The sequence below is a fragment of the Podarcis liolepis genome, assembly GCF_965112155.1.
Source record: "Podarcis liolepis genome assembly, chromosome: 15".
Classification (NCBI taxonomy): Eukaryota; Metazoa; Chordata; class Lepidosauria; order Squamata; family Lacertidae; genus Podarcis; species Podarcis liolepis.
Window position 1 is genome coordinate 26,103,300 of NC_139566.1, and position 23,301 is coordinate 26,126,600.

The window sequence follows — 23,301 nt, forward strand, 5'->3', positions numbered from 1 at the left end:
CAGTGCTGGATTTATGTATAGGCTAAGTAGGCTGAAGCCTAGGACCTCTAAATTGGTTGGTCCCTTACCTTTCCTGCCCCGACCTGGCCACAGTGATCCATGCGACGGTCACCTCCAGGCTTGACTACTGTAATTCGCTCAATGTGGGGCTGCCCTTGAAGCTGTCCCAGAAACTCCCGGAAGCTGTATGCTGGCTCCCTTGGCCAGTAAAGCGAGATGAGCACCCCAATCCCAGAGTCGTCCGCGACTGGACCTAATGGTCAGGGGTCCCTTTACCTTTACCTAAGCTGGACATCACTGCCTCCTGTGGGAGGGAGTTCCACAGTTCAAACTATGTGCTGCATGAACAACTCCTTTCTTTTCTCTGTCCCAAATCTTCCAAGAGCCAGCATCGTTGGATGTCCTCTTATTTTGCCCCAAATCCTAGCTGGGAAACAAAAAGTCTGCTTTCTTTTCAATTCAGTCTCTCCAGCATTCATAGGCTCGTTTACCAGGATGTGATTCTTATTAGACAAAATTAAATGTAACCACATATTTGCCAGTTTCTTCATTGGAAATAATCTGTTGATGATTCACGACTCTTTGTATTGGAGATCCAGCCAGATGCTGAAATGTGGGCTTTTTTAATCTGCTGATTTCATTTTAATTTGCATACCAAAACATTAGCAGGTTTTTAGAAAGATATTAACCTTTCTGTTCTACGATGTGTGCATATATCACGTGGCGGCTGGCACAAAGTTGGGATGTGCTGAAATGAGAAGAGGACGGGGGGCTCATAAGCATATTGGACTCTTTGCCAAAAGGCACACACACCATGATTGAATTTCCTTTTCTCCCATGTACTAGTTAGTTATGAGGACACTTCAGGTCTGAGGGTTACATACTCGCCGTCCTGCTTGAAATGGGAGCTTTGCTCAATTAGCCTGACAGATAAAGAGCACTGTCCCCTATTATGGGGACTGTTGGAGGCAGTATGCCTTTGAATGAAAGTTCCCAGGAGTCACAAATAGGGAGAACGGTGCCATTGTATTCTGGTCCTGCTTGCAACTTCTCGATCTCTTCAGAGCCAGCCAACATTTCAGGTGGAATACAAGCAGGCTTGGGCCAAACAGCGTGTGATTTTTAATAGTGTGATAAGCAACCACACCTGAGTTTTTGAGAAGTTAAATGCTGTGTGTGTGTCCCGTAAAGACCACCAACATGTTCTGGATTGTTGTTGGATCATATAGGACAAGGCAGCTCAGGAGTTTCAGAACCATGGATAGCTCCACATTTCAGCACAATGGACAGCTCTGGGTTTCAGCACTATGGATAGCTCAGATTGAGGGACTTGCTTCAAGGAAGGTAGACAGCAAATTCTGTGTATTTAAGCCTCTGCCCCTCAGACGACTCCTCCTAGATTCTGCCCTCCGGTGGATACCTTTAGAGTCTTTAAAGGCCAACACCTTGGCTGGAAGATGGGCATTCCTGAAGGAGCGTCTCCACCCCCATAGTTTTGCCCAGACACTGAGGTCCAACCCAGAGGGCCTTCTGGTGGTTCCCTCACTGCTGCAAGATGTGAGGTTACAGGGAACCATACAGAGGGCCTTCTTGGTGGTGGCACCCACCCGGTGGAATGCCCTCCCATCAGATGTCAAGGAAATAAACAACTATCTGAATTTTAGAAGACATCTGAAAGTAGCCCTGTTTAGGGAAGTTTTTAATGTTTGATGTTTTATTTTGTTTTTAATCTGTTGGGAGCCGCCCAGAGTGGCTGGGGAAACCCCGCCGGATGGGCAGGGTATGTATGTATGTATGTATGTATGTATGTATGTATGTACGGTATGTATGTATGCATAAATAAATAAATAAATAAATAAATAAATAAATAAATAAATAATTTAGTATTATTATTATTATCATTCCTCTACTCCTTAGCCTACCCCCTGTTCCCTGCATAGGTGAACTGGTTCTGTGGGTGGCATTTGGTTCTTCAGGGGAAGGTGTTCGTGGGCATCCATTCTCTAATCCTGCAGACACTGGAAGTTCATCTGCAGGCTCATGTTCCTCTGCCTCAGTGGGCTCCTGAGTTCCCTTAGCAGACTCAAACCCCTACACCTGGTCAGGCTCCTTAGTTTTCTGATGGTCCCTGAGGTCATGACAATCACTGCATGTGGGGAGGGAGAGGAGCACCAGAAGAAAATGAGGGACAGCTAACTGCATTTGCTGCTGCTTGCGCCAGCCTTCATGCCCTCCCCTCTCACCAGCATCCCTGTGAAGACTGCCTGCTCTGGGAGGGCAGGGTTGTGCAATATGGGCTCCCCATTATTAAACGGTTGTTGTTTGTTGTTCTCCTGCCCTTCACCCTAAAGTTCCAGGGCAGGTTACAACAATAAAGCACAATACAATGGTGCCTTGGTTCCCAAACACCTTGGTTCCCCAATGCCGAAAATCCGGAAGTAAGTGTTCTGGTTTTTGAACATTTTTTGGCAGCTTGACGTCCAATGTGGTTGTTGGCTATAGTTTCCGGGGCACCTGCACCAATCAGAAGCCGCACCTTGGTTTTAGAAAATTTTGGAAGTCAAATGATTTTCTGGAATGTATTAAGTTTGGTGCTTTTGTTTTTGCTATTTGTTTTGCGTTTTTTGTTTTTGAGGCTTTTTCGGTTAATTTGTTTTTGTGACACTGTGGAACCCAGTTCAGCTACTGCTTGATTGTGCGACTGAGGAAATGGATAAAAGTCTCCCATCCAAATAATGACTATCATCAGTGCAGGTAAGATTTTTTAAAAAAATAAAATCAAAAAAATCTACAATACTGTCTTCTTTATTTTATAGTCCGCGGGTGATGTACGCCGGATCCCTTGGCCAATAAAGTGAGATGAGCGCTGCAACCCCAGAGTCGGTCACGACTGAACCTAATGATCAGGGGTCCCTTTACCTTTACATTGATTATTTCTTTCATTTTGTGGATGAGTGGTCTCATTGGATAGTAAAATTCATGTTACATAGCTGTTTGAAGGGTTTTTTTAAAAAGTCTGGAACGGATTAATCTGTTTTGCATTGCTTTCTATGGGAAAGCGCACCTTGGTTTTGGAACGCTTTGGTTTTGGAACGGACTTCTGGAACGGATTACGTTTGAGAACCAAGGCACCACTTACTGAAAACTGTTCAAAACAACTCAAAATCACAGAAATAAGGCGGGCCCCAAAAATGCACACCCCCAGCATCAAAAGCCAGGGTAAAGAGGTCTTGAGCATTTGTTGAAGCCATATAATGAAGGTGCTGGAAGCACTTCTGTGGGGAGGAAGTGCCACAACTTTGGGGTAATCACACAGAACAGCCTCTCTCAGGTCAGAAGCGCTCTAAGCTTCTGAGGGCACCAGATCCTCTTTGCCGATCGCAACACTTGATGGGGTCTCTAGGAAAGGAGGTGGCCTTTCAGGTACAGTCATACCTTGGTTTTCAAACAGCTTAGTTCTCAAACGTTTTGGGTCCTGAACGCCGCAAATCCGGAAATGACTGTTCCGGTCTGTGAACTATTTTTGGAAGCCGAACATCTGACAGGGCTTCCACAGCTTCTGATTGGCTGCAGGAGCTTCCTGCAGCCAATCAGAAGCTGCACTTTGGTTTCCGAACGTTCTGGAAGACAAAGAGGCTTCTGGAATGGTTGCCGCTTGACTTCCAAGGTACGACTGTATTTGGGGCCTGAGATGTTTAGGGCTTTAAGCACTGATGTGACCATCTCAACTTGGGCCTGGAAACAAACAAGCAAACAGAGTAGCTGTTTTAAAACGGTTTAAGTAAAGGTAAAGGGACCCCTGACCATTAGGTCCAGTTGTGGCCGACTCTGGGGTTGCGGTGCTCATCTCACTTTATTGGCCGAGGGAGCCGGCATACAGCTTCCGGGTCATGTGGCCAGCATGACTAAGCCGCTTCTGGCGAACCAGAGCAGCGCACGGAAACGCCGTTTACCTTCCCGCTGGAGTGGTACCTATTTATCTACTTGCACTTCGATGTGCTTTCGAACTGCTAGGTTGGCAGGAGCTGGGACTGAACAATGGGAGCTTATCCAGTCACGGGGATTCAAACCGCCGACCTTCTGATCGGCAAGCCCTAGGCTCTGTGGTTTAACCCACAGCGCCACCTGCGTCCCAAAACAGGGTTTATATGAGATCTAAACAGAACCCCAGCCAGTCCCCAGGCTGCTGCATTTTGTACCAACTGAAGTTTCTGAGTCATCTTCAAGGGCAGCTCCATGTAGAGTGTACTACAACAATCCAATTTGGAATTGTAGCAATCTTACCTCTCTCTTTTGCACTGTGGAGTTGCCAGTGCTCCTTTTGAGCCCTTTCTGTTCTGTTTTGTTCCTTCTGATTCCTTAAGAATATGTTTTGGCAACCTTCCTGGTTTCTAAGGCGTGCAAATCCACAGCTCCTGCGCTGAGAAGGCCTCTCTCTCCAATCCCACAGCCACTTCCTAACGGTCTGGCTGGGTCCTGTGCTTTCATGTAATACATATTTGAGCTTGACTCCAAGGGCTGGGGGGTGGGGGGGTGGGGGTCAGGAATCGGGGAAGAGGAAATGGCTGAACAAGGTTGGAATTGATTGATGCCTCAGAAAGGCTCCTGCGGGAGAAGGATAAAAAGGGCGGGGGGATAGGGAAATTTGTCTGCTAGAGAATGGAAAGAAGGGCTAAGAGAGCCAATGTGGTGTAGTGGTTAAGAGCGGTAGTCTCGTAATCTGGTGAACCGGGTTCACATCTCTGCTCCTCCACATGCAGCTGCTGGGTGACCTTGGGCCAGTCACACTTCTCTGAAGTCTCTCAGCCCCACTCACCTCACAGAGTTTTTGTTGTGGGGGAGGAAGGGAAATGAGATTGCTAGCCGCTTTGAGACTCCTTCAGGTAGTGATAAAGTGGGATATCAAATCCAAACTCTAAAACAAGCCCCAGGTTTGTTCAAAAAGCCATGTTTTATTGATAACTGTTTTATGCTCATTAATGTAGTTTTTTTGCTGTTTTTATTATATATACCACTTAGGGCAGTGGTTCACGAACCTTTTCAGGTCGCTACCAACTTGGCTCCATGAACTCATCCCCAGTGGCCCCTACCTTACTGTATAAAAAGCATTACAGTGGTACCTTGGATGCTGAACAGCTTGGCTCCCAAACACTGCAAACCTGGAAGTAAGTGTTCCGGTTTGCGAACATTTTTTGGAAGCCGAACTTCTGATGCGGCTTCCGTGGCTTCCGATAGAGTGCAGGAAGCTCCTGCAGCCAATTGGAAGCCATGCCTTGGTTTTCGAACGGTTCTGGGAGTCGAACGGACTAATGGATTAAGTTCGACAAGCAAGGTACCACTGTATTTAGAATAGCAGTTTGCCTGACCCACTAAGGAAGATAACAACACAGTAGAATTCAAAATGGTAAGATTAATTGCACATTTATTCAAAATCCAATTAAAGCTATTTAATTAATTAAAGAAAGTTACCTTGATCCAATGGCCTTTTCAAAGTCTTATACTCATTTACACCTCCAGTCTCCCTCTGCTTCCTCTTTGCCTCTTAGCACACCCCTAGGCAATATCACCACTGCCCCTCCTCCAGGGGGGCACCACTACATACTTAGGGAACCATTGACTTAGAAAGCTTTGTGATTCGGTGGCCTATAAATCTTTCTAAATAAATAAAATAAGAGGGGCGTAGTGTGTGCATGGAGACAAATGGAGACTTATCTCCCAGTCCACAAATGAGGAAAACTGCTAGCAAGACATTTAAGGTACTATTGTCTCAGTTGGGACTGCATGGAATACCCCCCCCCCCCAGGTTACAGTTCTCAAGCGGAAAATAGCAATTTCAGAGGGTAAAACCTATCTCCCGAGAAACGCTGTGCACAAAGATTCATTGCTTTCTGGTGCTGTCCCCAGCCGCCCAGTCTGGGTGTCACTGTCTCTTTTTAAATTAATTTTTATTTCTCACTGCTTGGAAAGTGGAAGACTTCCCTTTGTTGGAGATTTTTAGATGGTGGTTGGATGGTCATCTGTCAGGGATTTTTAAAGCTGTGATATCTGTATTGCAGGGGGTTCTGCTACCCTTCTGCTACCCTTCCAATCCTACAGTTCTTAGATTCTATTATTCTAAGAGTAGGAAACTGAGAGGAGTAGTTTTTGGATTTGATATCCCGCTTTATCACTACCCGAAGGAGTCTCAAAGCGGCCAACAACCTCCTTTCCCTTCCTCCCCCACAACAAACACTCTGTGAGGTGAGTGGGGCTGAGAGACTTCAGAGAAGTGTGACTGGCCCAAGGTCACCCAGCAGCTGCATGTGGAGGAGCGGAGACACGAACCTGGTTCCCCAGAATATGAGTCCACCGCTCTTAACCACTACACCACACTGGCTCTCAGGATTCTCTCTTTTGATTCTCAGGAATCAAAATGGACAGGTTTGCTCACCCCTAGGACCAAAGACCAGACAGGTTTTTCTCACCCCAAGGTCCATCACCCTCTGTTATATCAGTACTATAATTAATCTGAGTTTGGTTGCTGGGATAGCTCAGTTGGCAGAGCATGACACTCTGAATCTCAGGGTTGTGGGTTCAAGCCCCACTCTGGGCAAAAGAGCCGTGCATTGCAGGTGGTTAAACTAGATGACCCTCATGGTCCCTCCCCAATCTACAATTCTGTGATTCTTGCTTAGGCATTATGGAGTTGGGGAAAACAGGAAGCCAGCCACCAGTTCAGCTGCAGATCACAGTTATTTGAAAAGGTTTGCTTGTAGGTGGTGATAACAGGCAAAATGGCTGCCAGAGCGGGGGGGGGGGAGGCGAGGGGCTACAGGGACTCCCTTATCACTGGTTGACCCCAAAACATAAGTTATTCCATCAGGTGGGCCGGAAGGGGTGGGGTCTACCCAATGCCTATGCCCAATCGCTTACTGTAGTAGTAAATAAAGGTCTGGCCTGATTTCACCCAAATATTTGTTGTCATGACTCTTATGCTTAGTATTGGGGAGGACCGAAGTGAAAGCGGGGCTGCCTTGGCACATAACGGAAAACTGGGGAAGTAAAAACATCCCTGTTAGTTTCTGGAGAAAGTGAGAGGTGAAAGCTGTGTTGATTTGCCATCATACCAAACGTCATCTTCTGCTTCTTCCCCAGCTGAAACTCCTAAGCATGAAAGCCCTTTTGAAACTCATAATTCCCGGGCAACTTTGCTCTCTGCTGGAAAGAAAAGGGAACCTTGATTGTCATGGCACCAGCTGTTTCTTTCTCTAAGGCAGGAAAAACAAAACAAAAGCACAGAGCAGGGATACTCATCAGCCATTCATTGCTCTTGCAAACATCTTTGCACCAGGAGGGGAGAAATGGTCTCTCTCTCTCTCTCTCTCTCTCTCTCTCTCTCTCTCTCTCTCTCTGTGTGTGTGTGTGTGTGTGTGCTATCAGATTTGCAAGCATCAGACTTTGTTAATCAATGAGTTGCTGCTAAGCAGAAACAGCCTGTTTGTGTCACAAGCCAAAGACACTCTCTCTCTCTCTCTCTCTCTCTCTCTCTCTCTCTCTCTCTCTCTCTCTCTCTCTCCTTAGTTGCATTCAAGGGGCATTCTTTTCCAGACAGGTGGTGGTGGTTCCCACCAGGGCCTAAAATGCTCCAAATACTGCCACTTTCCCTCTTAGGAGACTTGCTGCAGCTCCTTTATCATTTTGGCTGCTCCTTCCTGAAACTTTCCCACCCCTATAATATTGTTACACACCACCCCAATCTTCAACCAGCGAGAGACTCCAGGGCTTCCTTGCGCTTATCCAGGTTTTCTTGGAAGGAAAGTCCACAAAGACTACCATGTCTTTAGGATATATGGTTTTATTGACACATATATACAACCTGGGCACAAGACGGATGGGCTCACAGCACTAGCACCCCAACAGATCTCACTTCTCTATTAGTCAAAGATTTGAATCCAGTGCTGAGCAAGCAGGTCTCTGTGTCTCCAGCTTCCAACCTCCTTCCAGCTCAGCTCACACCACTCTGCCCATTGTTAGGCAGGTAGGGAGGTGGCTCACTTATTTCTTCTATGGTACAAAGGCAATTTCTTTGATTATACTAATCATGGCGCTTAACTAGGCAGCCAAAACCTGTAGCAACATCCTTTCTGAGCTGCCTGTGGAGAAGAGCTCTGGTTTTTTTGTTTAAAGCAGAGCAACATAGGATAGACAAACAAAAAACAAAAAAAACCCTTTAGGCTTTTAACTTTTTTATAAAAAACCCCTCACCTGGCTCCAGTCTGGGGTGAACATGATTTGGCTTCCTAGCTGCAATTTAGCTACTCTACCAACACACCAGTAGAGCCTAGATTGGATGTATATTTCTTCCGGCATATGGCACACTCCCTCTGAACAAGGAGTTTCCATTCGTTCTGCAAAAAAGCGACCCGGCGGCCAAGGGAAATCTTTGGCATTTTCTGAGACTTCTTGCATGCATTCCTCCAGCGGAGGAGAACAAAATGCGGCCTCCGGGGACCGGTTGATTTTTTTATGGCTGAAAAGTGACAAACGGTCCCTGGCTTTCCAGGCCCTGAGGCTCTGCCTGCATCATGCCTGGCTTGGGGAGTGATACATGGCTATCAAGGAGCGGTCGGTCTTCATGGTTTCGTGGAAGTGCTGTTGAGAGGCAGGTTAGATGTCAAAAAAATAATTCATGGGCCAGGAGGGAAACGGTTTCACATCTCTGGGAATTGACCTGTCATCCAAGACACCTGCTGTTAAGAAGAAAAAAGAATAAAGAGTTCCCCCCCCCCCTTGAAGGTGCCCTATGCATGGAAATGTGTGATCTTTCCTGGGACTGAAGAACAATTGTGTGCTGTTGTGAACCACAGGGGAGCTAAACAATGAATGAATGAATGGGTGCTTCAGTCCATTTAACTGGTAGATTAGTCCACTGCAAGCAGAGTTGATTAACCAGTGAAGATCATTTTAAACTGGTGAGTCTGTGAGCTTAGGGGCTATGGCTCTATGGCAGGGGCTATTGATGGCCGCTTGCCATGATGGCTCTGCTCTGCTTCCTTGGTCAGAGGCAGTAACACGTCTGAATACCAGTTGCTGAAAATGGCAGGAAGGCAGAGGGCTCTTGTGCTCAGGTCCTGCTTGAGGGTTTTAATTTCCTGAAATGGGAGTGTTTGCTTATGTTGAATTGCTGTGTATTTTTAGTGTGGGGTTTTTCCTTTGGCCGTAGTAGCTCTCTCATGCGATTGGCTGACTGTGAGTCACATGAGGCGTTCCATTCTGTTGTGACTGTTATTCAAGTAACTGTCATTTTTAACCATTTTCTGTTCTTCTCTCTCTCTCTCTCTCTGTAAGGGAGAATGGCTGCTGAAAGAGGTTTCAGTGTGGACAGTGTGTTTCAGTGTGGTCTGCCTGGGGTGAAGCAGAGGAAGATCCCTAAATGTTAATGGGGAGAAACCTGTGCTCTCTATAAGGAATGAAGTGAATAAGCATGAGATATGTTCTTCTCAATTATATGTTTATGACAGTAAAGTTCTTTTGAATATTAAGAGTCTGGACATTGCATATCATCTATATACAGTGGACCCTCGGTTGTTGAATGTAATCCATTCCAGAAGACCGTTCGACTTCCGAAAGGTTTGTCAACTGAGGCGCAATTGCCGGTCGGCAAAATCCATTGACAAAATGGAGAAAAGTGCCTCGGGAGCCATTCAACTTCCGAGGTGTGTTTGAAAACGGAGGCATTCACTTCCAGGTTGTCGGCGTTTGAAAACCAAAACATTTGACTTTCGAAGCATTCGACAACTGAGGTGCCACTGTATATAGATATAGATATAGATATATATACCCTAGTGTAGATTCTAACTAACCTGTTGGTCATCCGTAATATAGAAATGATTATAGGAGATATGGCTATGCCTATATCCCCCAGGCAATCATGTATAAAGTTTGGTTTCAGTATGAAGCTCTCAGGAGAGACTTTGGGGGCATGATTAACTTTAGGAAGTGTATGAGGGTGAGAGCGAGCCAGCCATGGTGAATGATTTGATATCGATTCCCTACAGGCAGGTTCCATTCATTCCGAGTTCCAGAAGGACATTTAATCTTTGTTAAAAATAAATAAGTTCAATTATTGGAAAGGGGCAAAAAATACAGTAGCGTATTTATTGCAAGTAAATCAAAAGTAATTACTCTGGGAAAAGTTCTATTTTGGAGGCTTTCAGCCACACGTTGCATGCTGTGTCTCTGATTGTCATTGGGGGGGGGGAAAGGAATTTGGAAGTGATGGAGCAGAGATGTGCCTGTGCTCGTGCTGTGTGCAAGTGTTGAGCGAAGAGAGGAAGAGCACTGAGTTTCAGGCAAGGCCAGTGGACAGACCTGGATACCTTGCAGTTGAGGGTGGGATGAGGTGGAGCTCATTTGTGGCCAGGGAAAGCAGATAATAATAATAATAATAATAACAATAACAATAATAACAACAACAACAACAACAACAACAACAACAACAACAACAACAACAATTTATTATTTATACCCCGCCCATCTGGCTGAGCCTCCCCAGCCACTCTGGGCGGCTTCCATAGAAAACAGAAATACAGTAAAATATCACACGTTAAAAACTTCCCTGAACAGGGCTGCCTTAAGATGTCTTCTGAATGTCAGGTAGTTGTTTATCGCTTTGACATCTGCTGGAAGGGCGTTCCACAGGGCGGGCGCCACTACCGAGAAGGCCCTCTGCCTGGTTCCCTGTAGCTTTGCTTCTCGCAATGAGGGAACCGCCAGAAGGCCCTCGGCGCTGGACCTCAGCGTCCGGGCAGAATGATGGGGGTGGAGACGCTCCTTCAGGTATACTGGACCGAGGCCGTTTAGGGCTTTAAAGGTCAGCACCAACACTTTGAATTGTGCTTGGAAACGTACTGGGGGCCAATGTAGGTCTTTCAAGACCGGTGTTATATGGTCTCAGCGGCCGCCCCCAGTCACCAGTCTAGCTGCCGCATTCTGGATTAGTTGTAGTTTCCGAGTCACCGGTAGCCCCACGTAGAGCGCATTGCAGTAGTCCAAGCGGGAGATAACCAGAGCATGCACCACTCTGGCGAGACAGTCCGCAGGCAGATAGGGTCTCAGCCTACGTACCAGATGGAGCTGGTAAACAGCTGCCCTGGACACAGATTTGACCTGTGCCTCCATGGACAGTTGTGAGTCCAAAATGACTCCCAGGCTGCGCACCTGGTCCTTCAGGGGCACAGTTACCCCATTCAGGACCAGGGAATCCTCCACACCTGCCCGCCTCCTGTCCCCCAAAAACACTACTTCTGTCTTGTCAGGATTCAACCTCAATCTGTTAGCCGCCATCCATCCTCCAACAGCCTCCAGACACTCACGCAGGACCTTCACCGCCTTCACTGGTTCTGATTTAAAAGAGAGGTAGAGGTAGATACCTGAGCAAGTCTGCATAAAGAGTGTCAGTGGACCCATTCTAGCCTCTTGGCTTGGTGTAGCTGATCGTGGAACGCTGCCTGATACCAAGTCAGACCATTGGCCCATTTACCTCAGTACTGTCTACACTGACTGGCAGCGGCTCTCCAGGTTTTCAAGCAGGGGACATTTGCCAATTTGCATTTTCCTAGTGCAGAAAGTATTGATCTGATGTGTAGAGATCGTTCCTATTCTAATTAATTCAAGAGGGTTCTGGAGGCTTCTCTGTGTGAAAGAAAGAAGCAGAAGGTTCATGATGTTTGGATTATTCCTTCAGAGAAGTGGAGTTGTTGTTGTTTAGTCGTTTAGTCGTGTTGACTCTTCGTGACCCCATGGACCAGAGCACACCAGGCACTCCTGTCTTCCACTGCCTCCCGCAGTTTGGTCAGACTCATGTTTGTAGCTTCGAGAACACTGTCTGACCATCTAGTCCTCTGTCGTCCCCTTCTCCTTGTGCCCTCCATCTTTCCCAGCATCAGGGTCTTTTCCAGGGAGTCTTCTCATGAGGTGGCCAAAGTATTGGAGCCTCAGCTTCACGATCTGTCCTTCCAGTGAGCACTCAGGGCTGATTTCCTTAAGAATGGATAGGTTTGATCTTCTTGCAGTCCTTGGGGCTCTCAAGAGTCTCCTCCAGCACCATAATTCGAAAGCATCAATTCTTCGGCGATCAGCCTTCTTTATGGTCCAGCTCTCACTTCCATACATCACTACTGGGAAAATCATAGCTTTTACTACACTGACCTTTGTTGGCAAGGTGATGTCTCTACTTTTTAAGATGCTGTCTAGGTTTGCCATCGCCTTTCTGCCAAGGAGCAGGCGTCTTTTAATTTCGTGACTGCTGTCACCATCTGCAGTGATCATGGAGCCCAAGAAAGTAAAGTCTCTCACTGCCTCCATTTCTTCCCCTTCTATTTGCCAGGAGGTGATGGGCCCAGTGGCCATGAAGTGGAGTACAGGGGGCTTAAACTGGTTCTGTTATCTCTTTCTGTCAAGGTCATGCTGACTATAAAAGTAAGGCCAGGAGGAGCCTGGGATTCACTCTTTTCTCTTTTTCCTTCTGCTGTGGTGTTCTGTACATAATATGCTTAGTGTTAAGGTTTAGACTTATTATAAGTTATTGTAAGTTTATGATAAGTCTGCAGCAACTGAATTTCTTATGAACTGTGCCAATCCTGAATGTATTGGATTTGTGACCATTATGCTCATTTGCCGTTAGTAGCAGTAAAGCTCTGCTGGATGAAATATTAATTGTCTCTGGTCTATTTTGGGGGGAATTCTGCAATGTGTTAAGTTTTTACTCTGCTAACTATACATTGGATATCTGGATCAATACTGAATAGAATTCAATGACAACATTCTCAGCCCGAACCTGTAGATTCTGCCAGGAACTGAACCCGGGACCTACTGTATGAAAAGCAGATGTTCTGCTACTTGGCCCTTCCCAAACAGGAACATGGGAAGATGCCTTTAACTGAGCCAGACTATTGGTCCATTCATCTCAGTGCTGTTGACACTGACTGGCAACCACCCCCCAGGGTTTCAGGTAGGAGACATTCCCAGCCATAGCTGGAGATGCCCTTGGCAATTGAAACTGGGACCTTCTGCATGCAAAAAGCTGCTCTTCCACTTGGCCACACACTTCCACTTTATAATAGACCTTCCAACTGCTCCACTTTGAATGGGACATCCTGGATCTACGAAAGGCTTCTGTTTTAATTCCCAGATGTCCCACTTCCTATGCCACTGCCACGGCGAGGCCAAGGCTGCCTCCACAGCCACTGTGGCAAAGCCTCCTCTATCTCTAGGTCTCAGCCACGGCTGCTGACTCACTTCTGGAAGTAGCTTAGGAGAAGAGAGAGACCAGCTGGTGAAGGTAAGGTTGTGGGGTGGTGGGGTGACAGCAGGAGCCATGGTGGGCCGAAGCGGACTGAGCTGGCAGGGAGGAGAGCGGTGGGGTGGCAGTGGCAGGCTGATGTGGCCTATGCGGGTGGCAGTGTGAGTGGCTAGGTCACACAGGGATAGTGACAGTGGCGGGCTGAAGCGGCCTGAGCAGGGGTGAGGCAGCATGGTTAGGGGGCAGGGGTGAACAAAAGCTAACCGACAGCCGGGGTGGGGGAAACTGCTGGCTGCACATGCGTTGTGCCGCTACGTCATAGCTGTCAACGTTTCCCTTTTTTTAAAGGGAAATTCCCTTATTCTAAATAGGATCCTCACAAGAAAAGGGAAAAGTTGACAGCTATGCGCTACGTACGATGCATGTGTGGCGTTGCTATGTAGGGAGCATGTGCATCACTGCTATGTACATTGCATGTGCGTGACACTGTGCATGTGTTGTATGTAGTGGTTTGCCACTGGTGCCGCCCAAGCGCTGTATGGACGGTGGTGGGATCCTCCACTTGCGGCTGTAGCGGTGACGGAGGAATCCCACCGCGGTCCATATGGCGCTTGGGCACCCCTGCCGGCAAACTGTTATGTACAGCGCATGTGCGGCATTGCTACATACAGTGCATGCGTGCGACACCGCACATGCATTGTAAGTAGCGGTTTGCTGTCTGCGCTACTTGATTGCCATACGGACGGTGGCGGGATCCTCTGCTCGCGTCTGTAGCCGTGAACGGAGGATCCTTTCACACGCGGCTGAAGCGGTGCGATGGCTGATTGCGCCGCCGCGCCCGGGCACCTTCTTGTCACCCCCCCCAGACATGGCACCCGGGGCATATCGCCCCCCCCCCCGCGACGCCACTAGTTAGGGGGGTGTTCCGGATTTATCTTGGAAAAAGTTGGAGCGCATGTTATAAGCGAAGCCATCTCAACCAGCAGATCTACTGCAGGCCTTAGTTAGGGGCAGATCCGACGTTTCCCACAAGCAGCAAAGCTGAGCTCTCAGCAGCAACTCCACCCAAGACACAGATTCAGAGGCATTTCTTGTATGCCTCCAGGAATAAAGCTAGAGCGAGCTCCTATTCAGCAGAAGTTTAAAACGAACAATGCTGCATAAAGGGATTCCCCCTGCCCCCAGCTTGAAAACCGTGGCCTTTCGCACAATGGGATAAAATGGGAGCGCGGGAGAGAGAGAGAGACAGAAATTGAATCTCAGCACTTGTTCCTGAGAAAGAGAGAGAGAGGAAGCCCTTTATCCACTTTTAGAGGAAAATGGTACCTGGCTGTCATTAGAGAAAGGGATCATTTTTCTTGGCCGCGCAATATTTCAAGGCAATCAGCGGCCACTTAATTACCCCGTGGGATTCTCTCAATAAACGGGTATCGCTAAAGGGGGCTGCGCGAGAGCCCCGCAAAAAGGTTACCCAGAGAACCGTTTTTGTCAGTCACAGTTATTTCAGATAATAGTCCAAAGTTCAACAGCATTCATATTGGTCCTCTGGATTCAATTGATTTTGTTAAAGTTCACTCCGGCAGTCGGAGCCCGTGACTGCAGCGATTGCAGTCCAGGGACCCTTCCCGGAAAGTTATTGGCATTCCAGGCATGTGCCGGTTGAGATGGCAGTTCATGATGGCTGCGAAGACGGCTGGACCGGTGGCAGGGAAGAAAAAGAGGGAGTTTGTTTCCCGATTACCAAGTAAATACTTTGCAGTAATTACAACTTTAAATTCTAAAAGCAGTGATCTATAGGAGTAATATCGCATGTATAGGCAAGAGGGGAGTTTCTGCGGCCATCAGGGAACGGAGCGTTGGCAGAAGGATTAGATTAGTGGTGAAATGAAGGCAAGGCGGTGAAAATGAAAAATGAACGGTGCCCGAGATGGTGCTGCTCGTGGCTGACTCAACCTGCCGACAACGTTAAACAGGGATCTATCGTCATGGCCCCTTCCGACTCCCGTTTGCTAAGTGAAAGATGGAGTTTGCCTCCAGTTGCAGAGAACCGCCATTACACCCAAATGGACCTCATCATGCTAAAGAATGATAACATTGCATTCCACCGAGTGGAAGAGGGGTACAGTGGTACCTCGGGTTAAGAACTTAATTCATTCTGGAGGTCCTGAAACTGTACTTAACCTGAGGTACAACTTTAGCTAATGGGGCCTCCTGCTGCCGCCGCCACACGATTTCTGTTCTCATCCTGAAGCAAAGTTCTTAACCCAAGGTACTATTTCTGGGTTAGCGGAGTCTGTAACCTGAAGCGTCTGTAACCCGAGGTACCACTGTATTGCAAAAGACACCGGGTAGCCTTAGGGGAACTCTGACTGCAGATGGCACGATTCACTGCGACTGAATGTAGCACCCACCTTGGCACCCACCAAAATGGACCTCATTCTGACAAGAATCCTAGACATTCCACACAATAATACGGGGGTGCTAACTTGCTCCTCAATGCTGACAGCTCCTTTCTCAGGTGATTCCCATTCTGCAGCTGCTTTGGCTGCCAAATCTGTCCTTCAATTTCCTTTTGATTTCAACTTGTCCTTTCTGATGTGCTTGGCAGAGGACTACTGCCACCTCCTAGGGGGCCCACACTGCTTCCAGGACAGCAATGATTTCTGAGCCATAATTTACTGCCTTTCCTGTAGACTTGGGATGGCCCCTTTCTTTCGGGCCCCATGAGGATGCAATGTTGCGAGAGCATGCTTTGAAGGAGCGTCTCCACCCACATCGTTCAGCCCGGACACTGAGGTCCAGCTCCAAGGGCCTTCTGGCGGTTCCCTCCCTGCAAGAAGCAAGGTGACAGGGAACCAGGCAGAGGGCCTTCTCGGTGGTGGCGCCCAGCCTGTGGAACGCCCTCCCATCAGATGTCGAAGAAATAAACAACTCTCTGACTTTTAGAAGACATCTGAAGGCAGCCCTGTTTAGGCTGCATGCCCAAGCAGCCTATCTCTGTTAATATTGAATAAAAAAGCTGATGGGAAGGACTTTTCCTTTTCTTAATTAATTAATTAATTAATTAATTAATTAACTGATATACTGCCCTATACCTGGAGGTCTCAGGGCAGTTCACAGAATAAAATCACAATCTATAAAATCAAAATAAGAACAATAACCCCCCCCCAAAAAAAGAGCCACATTTTAAAAGGGTATAGGATGTCCATCAGGTCAACCAAAGGCCTGGTTAAAAAGGAACGTTTTTGCCTGGCGCCTAAAGGTGAATAATGAAGGCGCCGGGCGAACTTCCCTGGGGAGAGAATTCCACAGATGGGGAGCCACTGCAGAGAAGGCCCATTCTCATGCTGCCATCCTCCAGACCTCTTGAGAAGGAGGCACATGAAGGAGGACCTCAGAAGATGATCTCAGGGTCCGGGTAGGTTCATATGGAAAGAGGCTGTCCTTGAGGTATTGCGGTCCTGAGCCATTGTCTTATCCATTCCTGGAAACCTGCCATGGGGATTGGTTCCTCTGCTACCTGACAGCCCTGCTGCTCTGGTTCCTGTGCATTGACCCCAACTGACCCCCTTGTCACCCTTCATCACCCTGTGAGTACTTCCTACACAAACTTCTCTTTCCCATCCCAGCTTGCCCAAGTGTGTTCTAGTCTCAGCTACACCCCTTGCCAGGATCTTCCTCCTCCTCCCTGTTGTCGTGCCAGTTCATGTCCTTCCACTTCCATCACGAGTGGTAGAAGGAGCTCAAAGACTTGGAAGCTTTGGATCCTGAGGAGGGATTCAGTGGGCTATCACCAAATCAGTCCACATTGGCCCAGCACGCAAGTTATCTAAGTGTCAGATGTTTTCAGGTTTGGATCAGGAGCCCTGGGAGCGAGGCACTGACTAGCAAAAGCTAGCAAGATTTTTTTTGGAGAGGGGACATTTGGCACGTTTGGAAGGTTGAGAAAGTGCCATGGGTGTCTATCACAAAATGGCTGCTGGGTGGGTATGACGAGGCACAAAATGGCTGCCGCATCTAAAAGAAGCAGAAAAAGAGAGTGTCAAGTGATCTGTGGTGTAGTGCGTGTATGTGTGTGTGTGGGGGGGCACAGGGACAGTTTCCTCGGGCGTAAAATTGTTAGGGGTTGCAAAATTTCAACACTCAGTGCTGCCTCAATACAGCTCCGCTGAAAATGGCTTCTTCATACAAACCAAGAAATGATTTCCCTGGACAACGGAACAACTCTTCTTTTCTTATCTCTGACTGCGATCTCCTGGGTGACGTGGACGCCAAAAGGCAGTTGAATGCACATGTGTGCTTCATCCTTTCCCCTCCTATCCACCCACCCACCTGCTCTGAGCCGTCTCGGGTGCTGGCAACCCATGCTACGTCACTGCAACTGATAAATCCCTGGTGGGGACTCGGGCTTGTGCACTACCACCCACCTCCAGCAAAAACAGAAAATTACTAAGATAACTGAGGGATAACTGAGGGCCCGTGGCTTAGTGCATAGCATCTGCTTTCATGCAGAAGGCCTTAGTTCAATACCCTGTGGTATCTCTCCTGTGGATATCCCCTGCCTGAACCCTTGTCCCCTGTCAGTGGCAGCTTCTCTTATGTGGAATCACCTCCCTTGTAAGGTGCACCTGACCCCGTCTATCTGTACTTTTAAATGGCTAGTTAGGATGAATCTTTTTCAGCGAGTGTTTGGAGCAGGAGAGATCCGATTGCTGCTACTCTGATCGGTCATTTCTCTTTTGCTATTTGTTGCGTGTTTTTCGAACGATTGTGCTGTTGGATGGGTTTTATTGATTTCTCTCTGTTTGCCTTGTTATAAACCACCTTGTGGTTTGTGTGAAGGCAGGCATATAAATTATCTTAAGCATATGAATAAAAATAACGACTATGCTGCATTCATGATTTCTATGTGTTCCTCTCTAGTTTCATGGGAAAAACAAATACAGTGGTGCCTCGCAAGACGAAAAGAATCCGTTCTGTGATTCTCTTCGTCTAGCGGTTTTTTCGTCTTGCGAAGCAAGCCCATTGACGGATTAGCGGATTAGCGCTATTAGTGCCTTTTAGCGCCTTATCAGCTTATCGGATCAGCTGATAAGTGGCTTAGCGGCTTAGAAAAAGGGGGGGGGGGAGGAAAAAACCCCCGCAGGAACTCGCAAGACATTTTCGTCTTGCGAAGCAAGCCCATAGGAGATTCGTTTTGCGAAGCACCTCCAAAACGGAAAACTCTTTCGTCTAGCGAGTTTTCCGTCTTGCGAGGCATTCGTCTTGCGGGGCACCACTGTACTGCGAATGGTGGTCTGGCTGCCTTGGTGGGAGAGACGAGAAGCAGGACTAATTCCATCAGCCTTTCTGAAAGACTAGCTCCAACTGGCTGTTTCTATGCTAGCTGGCATGAACTTCTATTTAAGAACCATTGTCTGAGTTTGCTTTTTTCCTCTTCCCTCCCTGTCCCTTTCCCCTTGTGTGTCGTGCCTTTTAGATGGTAAGCCTGTGGGCAGGACTGTCTTGTGTTAATCTATTGTATGGAAGCCCCTCTAGCAGCTTTTTCCCAGCGAGCCCCAATTTCTCCCCTTCATGTGGAAAAGCGGCCCTTATCACTAGACCCAATGCATCCTACATCACCGCACACAGGTTTTGTGGAGGAAGCTAGAACAAAAGGAATGCAATAATCTTTTTAATATTCCCAGCAGAGAAAACATAATCAAATATGAATGTGATGCAACATATGAATCTATAAAGCTGAGCCATATTGCTGTGCCGTCCCCTTAAAACCCAGAAGCGGCTCCCCGTTGCCTAATAAGCAGCTCTGAATGTTAATCAGAGCATTATTGGCCCAGGATGACAAGGCGGGGATGAGCATAAAGCTAGAGGAACTCAGGAGATAGCAGCAGGATTTCCAGTCCTGAAAACCGCCCTGAGACCTCTGGGTGTGGGGCGGTATATAAAGTCAATCAATCAATCAATCAATCAATCAATAAAAATACAGTGGTACCTTGGTTCTCGAACTTAATCTGTTCCGGAAGTCCGTTCGAAAACCAAAGCGTTCCAAAACCAAGACACACTTTCCCATAGAAAGTGATGCAAAACAGATCAATCCGTTCCAGACTTTTAAAAACAACGCCTCAAACAGCAATATCACATGAATTTTACTATCTAAGGAGACCATTGATCCATAAAATGAAAGCAATAATCAATGTACTGCACTATAAAATAAATAAGACAGTATTGTAGATGTTAAAAAATGAAATTATTTTTTTTCTTACCTGCACTGATGATAGTCATTGTTTGGATGGGGGGCTTTTATCCATTTCTGCAGTCACACAATCAGTCAATCAGTAGCTGAACTGGGTTCCACACAGTTACAAAAACAAATGATTGGGGGGCGGGGGGCTGGTTTGTGTCGTCCTAATTGTGTGCCCAGGGCAATAATCACAATCACAATCATCATCATCATCACAATAATTTATTATTTATACCCCGCCCATCCAGTGGCGTAGCATGGGGGGTGCAGGGGGAGCCGGCCGCACCGGCCGCAACATCTTGGGGGGGGGGGGCGTGCTCGCACTCGCAGCTCTCTGCCCCTACCTGGCTCGCTCACTCTCTCTCAGCGCTGTCACAGATTTCGCAAAAAATTTGCTATTGTCACACGGATCCTCCTCCTAGCCAATCAGGAAGTGGGATCCACTTCCTCATTGGCCGAAAGGTGAATGCATGCAATTGGCTGAGCTGCTGAGTAGGAGGATGGAGGACTCGAGGAACTGAGTAGAAGCTGCCGCTGCAGGTAAGTCTCTCTGCGTTGAAAGGGGGCACGCTAAAATCCACGGGTCAGGGGGCGCAAATTACTTGCCTTGCCCCGTGTGCTGACAACCCACGCTACGCCACTGCGCCCATCTGGCCGGGCCTCCCCAGCCACTCTGGGCGGCCCCCAAAAGAATATTAAAAACACGATAAAACACCAAACACTAAAAACCTCCCTAAACAGGGCTGCCTTCAGATGTCTTCTAAAAGTCAGAAAGTTGCTTATTTCCTTGACATCTGGTGGGAGGGCTTTCCACAGGGCGGGCACTGCTACTTGTAACCTCACTTCTCACAGTGAGGGAACCGCCAGAAGGCCCTTGGAGCTAGACCTCAGTGTCCAGGGCTGAACGATGGGGATGGAGAAGCTCCTTCAGGTAGATTGGGCTGAGGCCCCTGCCCCCGCATGATCCCCCTGCCCCCCCATGCTACACCACTCGTACCTCCTGTCCCCCAAAGGAGGTCACTGTAGGGGGAAGGTCAGCCTGGCCCCATCCATAGGCCAGGGAAGGAGCAGCTGCAAGGAGCTTGTTTCTTTGCCCTCTGCCGGAAAGTACATCCAGTTCCAATTTGCCAGTTGACCTGGGACTACCTTCTGGTTCCATCCATTAGGCAGGCCATTAAGGGCTACTGGGTGATGCTCTACTGAGGTTTGCATTATGACATGTTCATGTCTATTATTACAACCCATTGCAAGCTGCCTTGAGGGTCATTGGCTCAAAAGGTGGTATCCAAATCAATGAATGCAGCTATAAATAACAAGAAGGGTTCAAGTATCTTAATGGCATTAGAGGCTGTTGGCTGCTATATCAAGAGGGAGGCCTGATATTTTGCAATAGCTGGCACACCCATTGCAGGTTTTCTGTTCCCTCCCCCAACCCCTGCCTTTGCCTCCTCTTACCTCCTGCAAGATAACTGGGAATCAATCAAGCCTTTTCATTTCACTCCCACTTAGCAAGCATCCTCATTATTAATAATTGGATAGCTTAATTTTAATTCCATTTATTCAAATCATTATTCCGCCCATTGATCAATACAGTGGTAATTAGATTAACAAATACAGAGTGATTAACGGCCACAGGAAATGCAGTTTAATTAATTTAAATGAAGCACTTTTGCTTTTTTTTTTTTTTTAGAGGAGGAGGTGAAAACCACCCCAGACCTTTTTAGTTATTTATTTATTCCTCAGGTGGGAGGGGGCTATATAGAATCTCCCAAATTGATGCGAGGCTTCCCCATCCCTATTATTTTTAAATATAAAAAACTGAAAATTGAGTTGGGATCTAAGGTAAAAGTGCATCCTTCACGAAAAAGCAGAAGTTTAGGAAACACAAAATGCACAGTATTGCGAGCTACTGCAGAGGTAGGCAATCAGTAGCCCTAGGCCACAACGAGTAGTAGCCATTGATGCCCTTACCTACCCTACATGAATTTACTTAATACCATCTGAGCTGCCAAATACAGCAGTTCTTTCCAAAGATATCAGGACAAAAGGAATGAGGAGGTGGAAGGGGAACCAAAACAGTTTGTTTGATTAACAAATAAACAGCAGGCATACAAAACATACCCAACAGGGGCTACCCAATCTCCCCTTCAGCTACCCAGCTACCAGGTAGAGCAGCAGGAGAAAGAGCCTGACCATTGGTCTCTGAGCATCAGGTCCTTTGATCTGGGCAGAAGCTCATCGGGCCCCTCCCACCTATGGCTTTTATAGCCTGCCTTGATGTAATCAAGTGCACCTGGCATGAAAGCAAAGGTAAAGGGACCCCTGACCATTAGGTCCAGTCGTGACCGACTCTGGGGTTGCTGCGCTCATCTCGCTTTATTGGCCGAGGGAGCCGGCGTACAGCTTCCGGGTCATGTGGCCAGCATGACTAAGCTGCTTCTGGCGAACCAGAGCAGCGCACGGAAACACCGTTTACCTTCCCGCCAGAGCGGTACCTATTTATCTACTTGCACTTTGACATGCTTTCAAACTGCTAGGTTGGCAGGAGCTCATCCCATCGCGGGGATTTGAACTGCCGACCTTCTGATCGGCAAGTCCTAGGCTCTGTGGTTTAACCCACAGCGCCACCTGCATCCCTGCACCTGGCATTACTCATGATTAATACAGAGCAGCTGAGAGTCTCCCACTACCTGCAGCCGGCAACTAGCCAGCACTTGCAACACGGAAGAACCCAATAAACTCCCGACAGGTGTGTGAAACACAAGAATCCACCAGCCCTCAAACTGGGGATGTTAAAGGGAAAGGGACATGCCACCTAACTCCTCGAAATACAATTGTCTTCCGCATTTCCACTACACCATCCATGTTGGTAGCCATTACTGTCTCCTGCAGAAGCAAGTTCTGTAGTTTAACTATTTGCTGCGTGACTAAATCCTTTCTTTTTACCTGTCCCGAATCTCCCAACATTCAGCTTCATTGGAAGCTCATGTGTTCTAGTGCCAGTTCTATAATCTCACCTCTTACTCAGCTTTCCTCATAGGGGACTCGCTCCAATGTGCTCTAAACCCCCCTTTAAATCCATATCAACAAAAAGAAAAGAACTCACTCTGAAACTCACCTACAGATGGTACCTAACACCAAGAAAACTAGCGCCAATACACCCAGGAACCTCACCAAAATGCTGGAGAGGGTGCACCTCCACAGGCACATACCTCCACATGTGGTGGGAGTGCCCCAAAATCCAACCATTGTGGACAACAACCATACGAGAAATAAGTAAAATAACCAAGCAAGTATTAGAAATCACCCCAGAATTGGCCTTACTAAACATCTTCCAAGACAATAATGCCCACTTACACCACAAAGAACTCATAACCCACCTACTTTCAGCAGCCAGAGGTATCATAGCCAGACATTGGAGAGACCTGTCAGGAGTAAGCATGGACCAATGGTACCAAAGAGTATGGGAAAGAGCCCTACTAGAAAAATTAACCAATAAACTGAAAATGACACGGGGACAAATAGAAGACGACACCTTCACCCCGGTATGGCTCCCCATTATCACATACACAGCCCAACAAGACAATGACAATAATCCACCAACAGCATACAAATCAATCTGGCTAACCTGATCCAAAACACCCACCCACCCCATTCACGCATGAAAACAAAGACCATCACAGCCCACCACATATGAACAACCACACCCTAGGCCAACCCCAACCTCTCTCATCAGCAAAGGAACACAAGTGAATAGCAGAGAACCTGCACAAACAAC

General features: G+C 47.5%; 2 long non-coding RNA genes across 2 annotated transcripts; both read right to left on the bottom strand.

The window, feature by feature from the left end:
• Positions 1-2,036: 2,036 nt before the first annotated feature.
• Positions 2,037-7,406, bottom strand: LOC310695035. Its single transcript, XR_014519880.1, has 3 exons — positions 7,107-7,406; positions 4,285-4,605; positions 2,037-2,146 (listed from the first exon to the last, which is right to left on the bottom strand). It is a non-coding gene; the product is annotated as an uncharacterized lncRNA (long non-coding RNA).
• A 7,128-nt stretch (positions 7,407-14,534) lies between these two features.
• Positions 14,535-23,193, bottom strand: LOC310695032. The gene is made up of 3 exons (XR_014519877.1): positions 22,166-23,193; positions 20,521-21,816; positions 14,535-14,975 (listed from the first exon to the last, which is right to left on the bottom strand). It is a non-coding gene; the product is annotated as an uncharacterized lncRNA (long non-coding RNA).
• Positions 23,194-23,301: the final 108 nt, after the last annotated feature.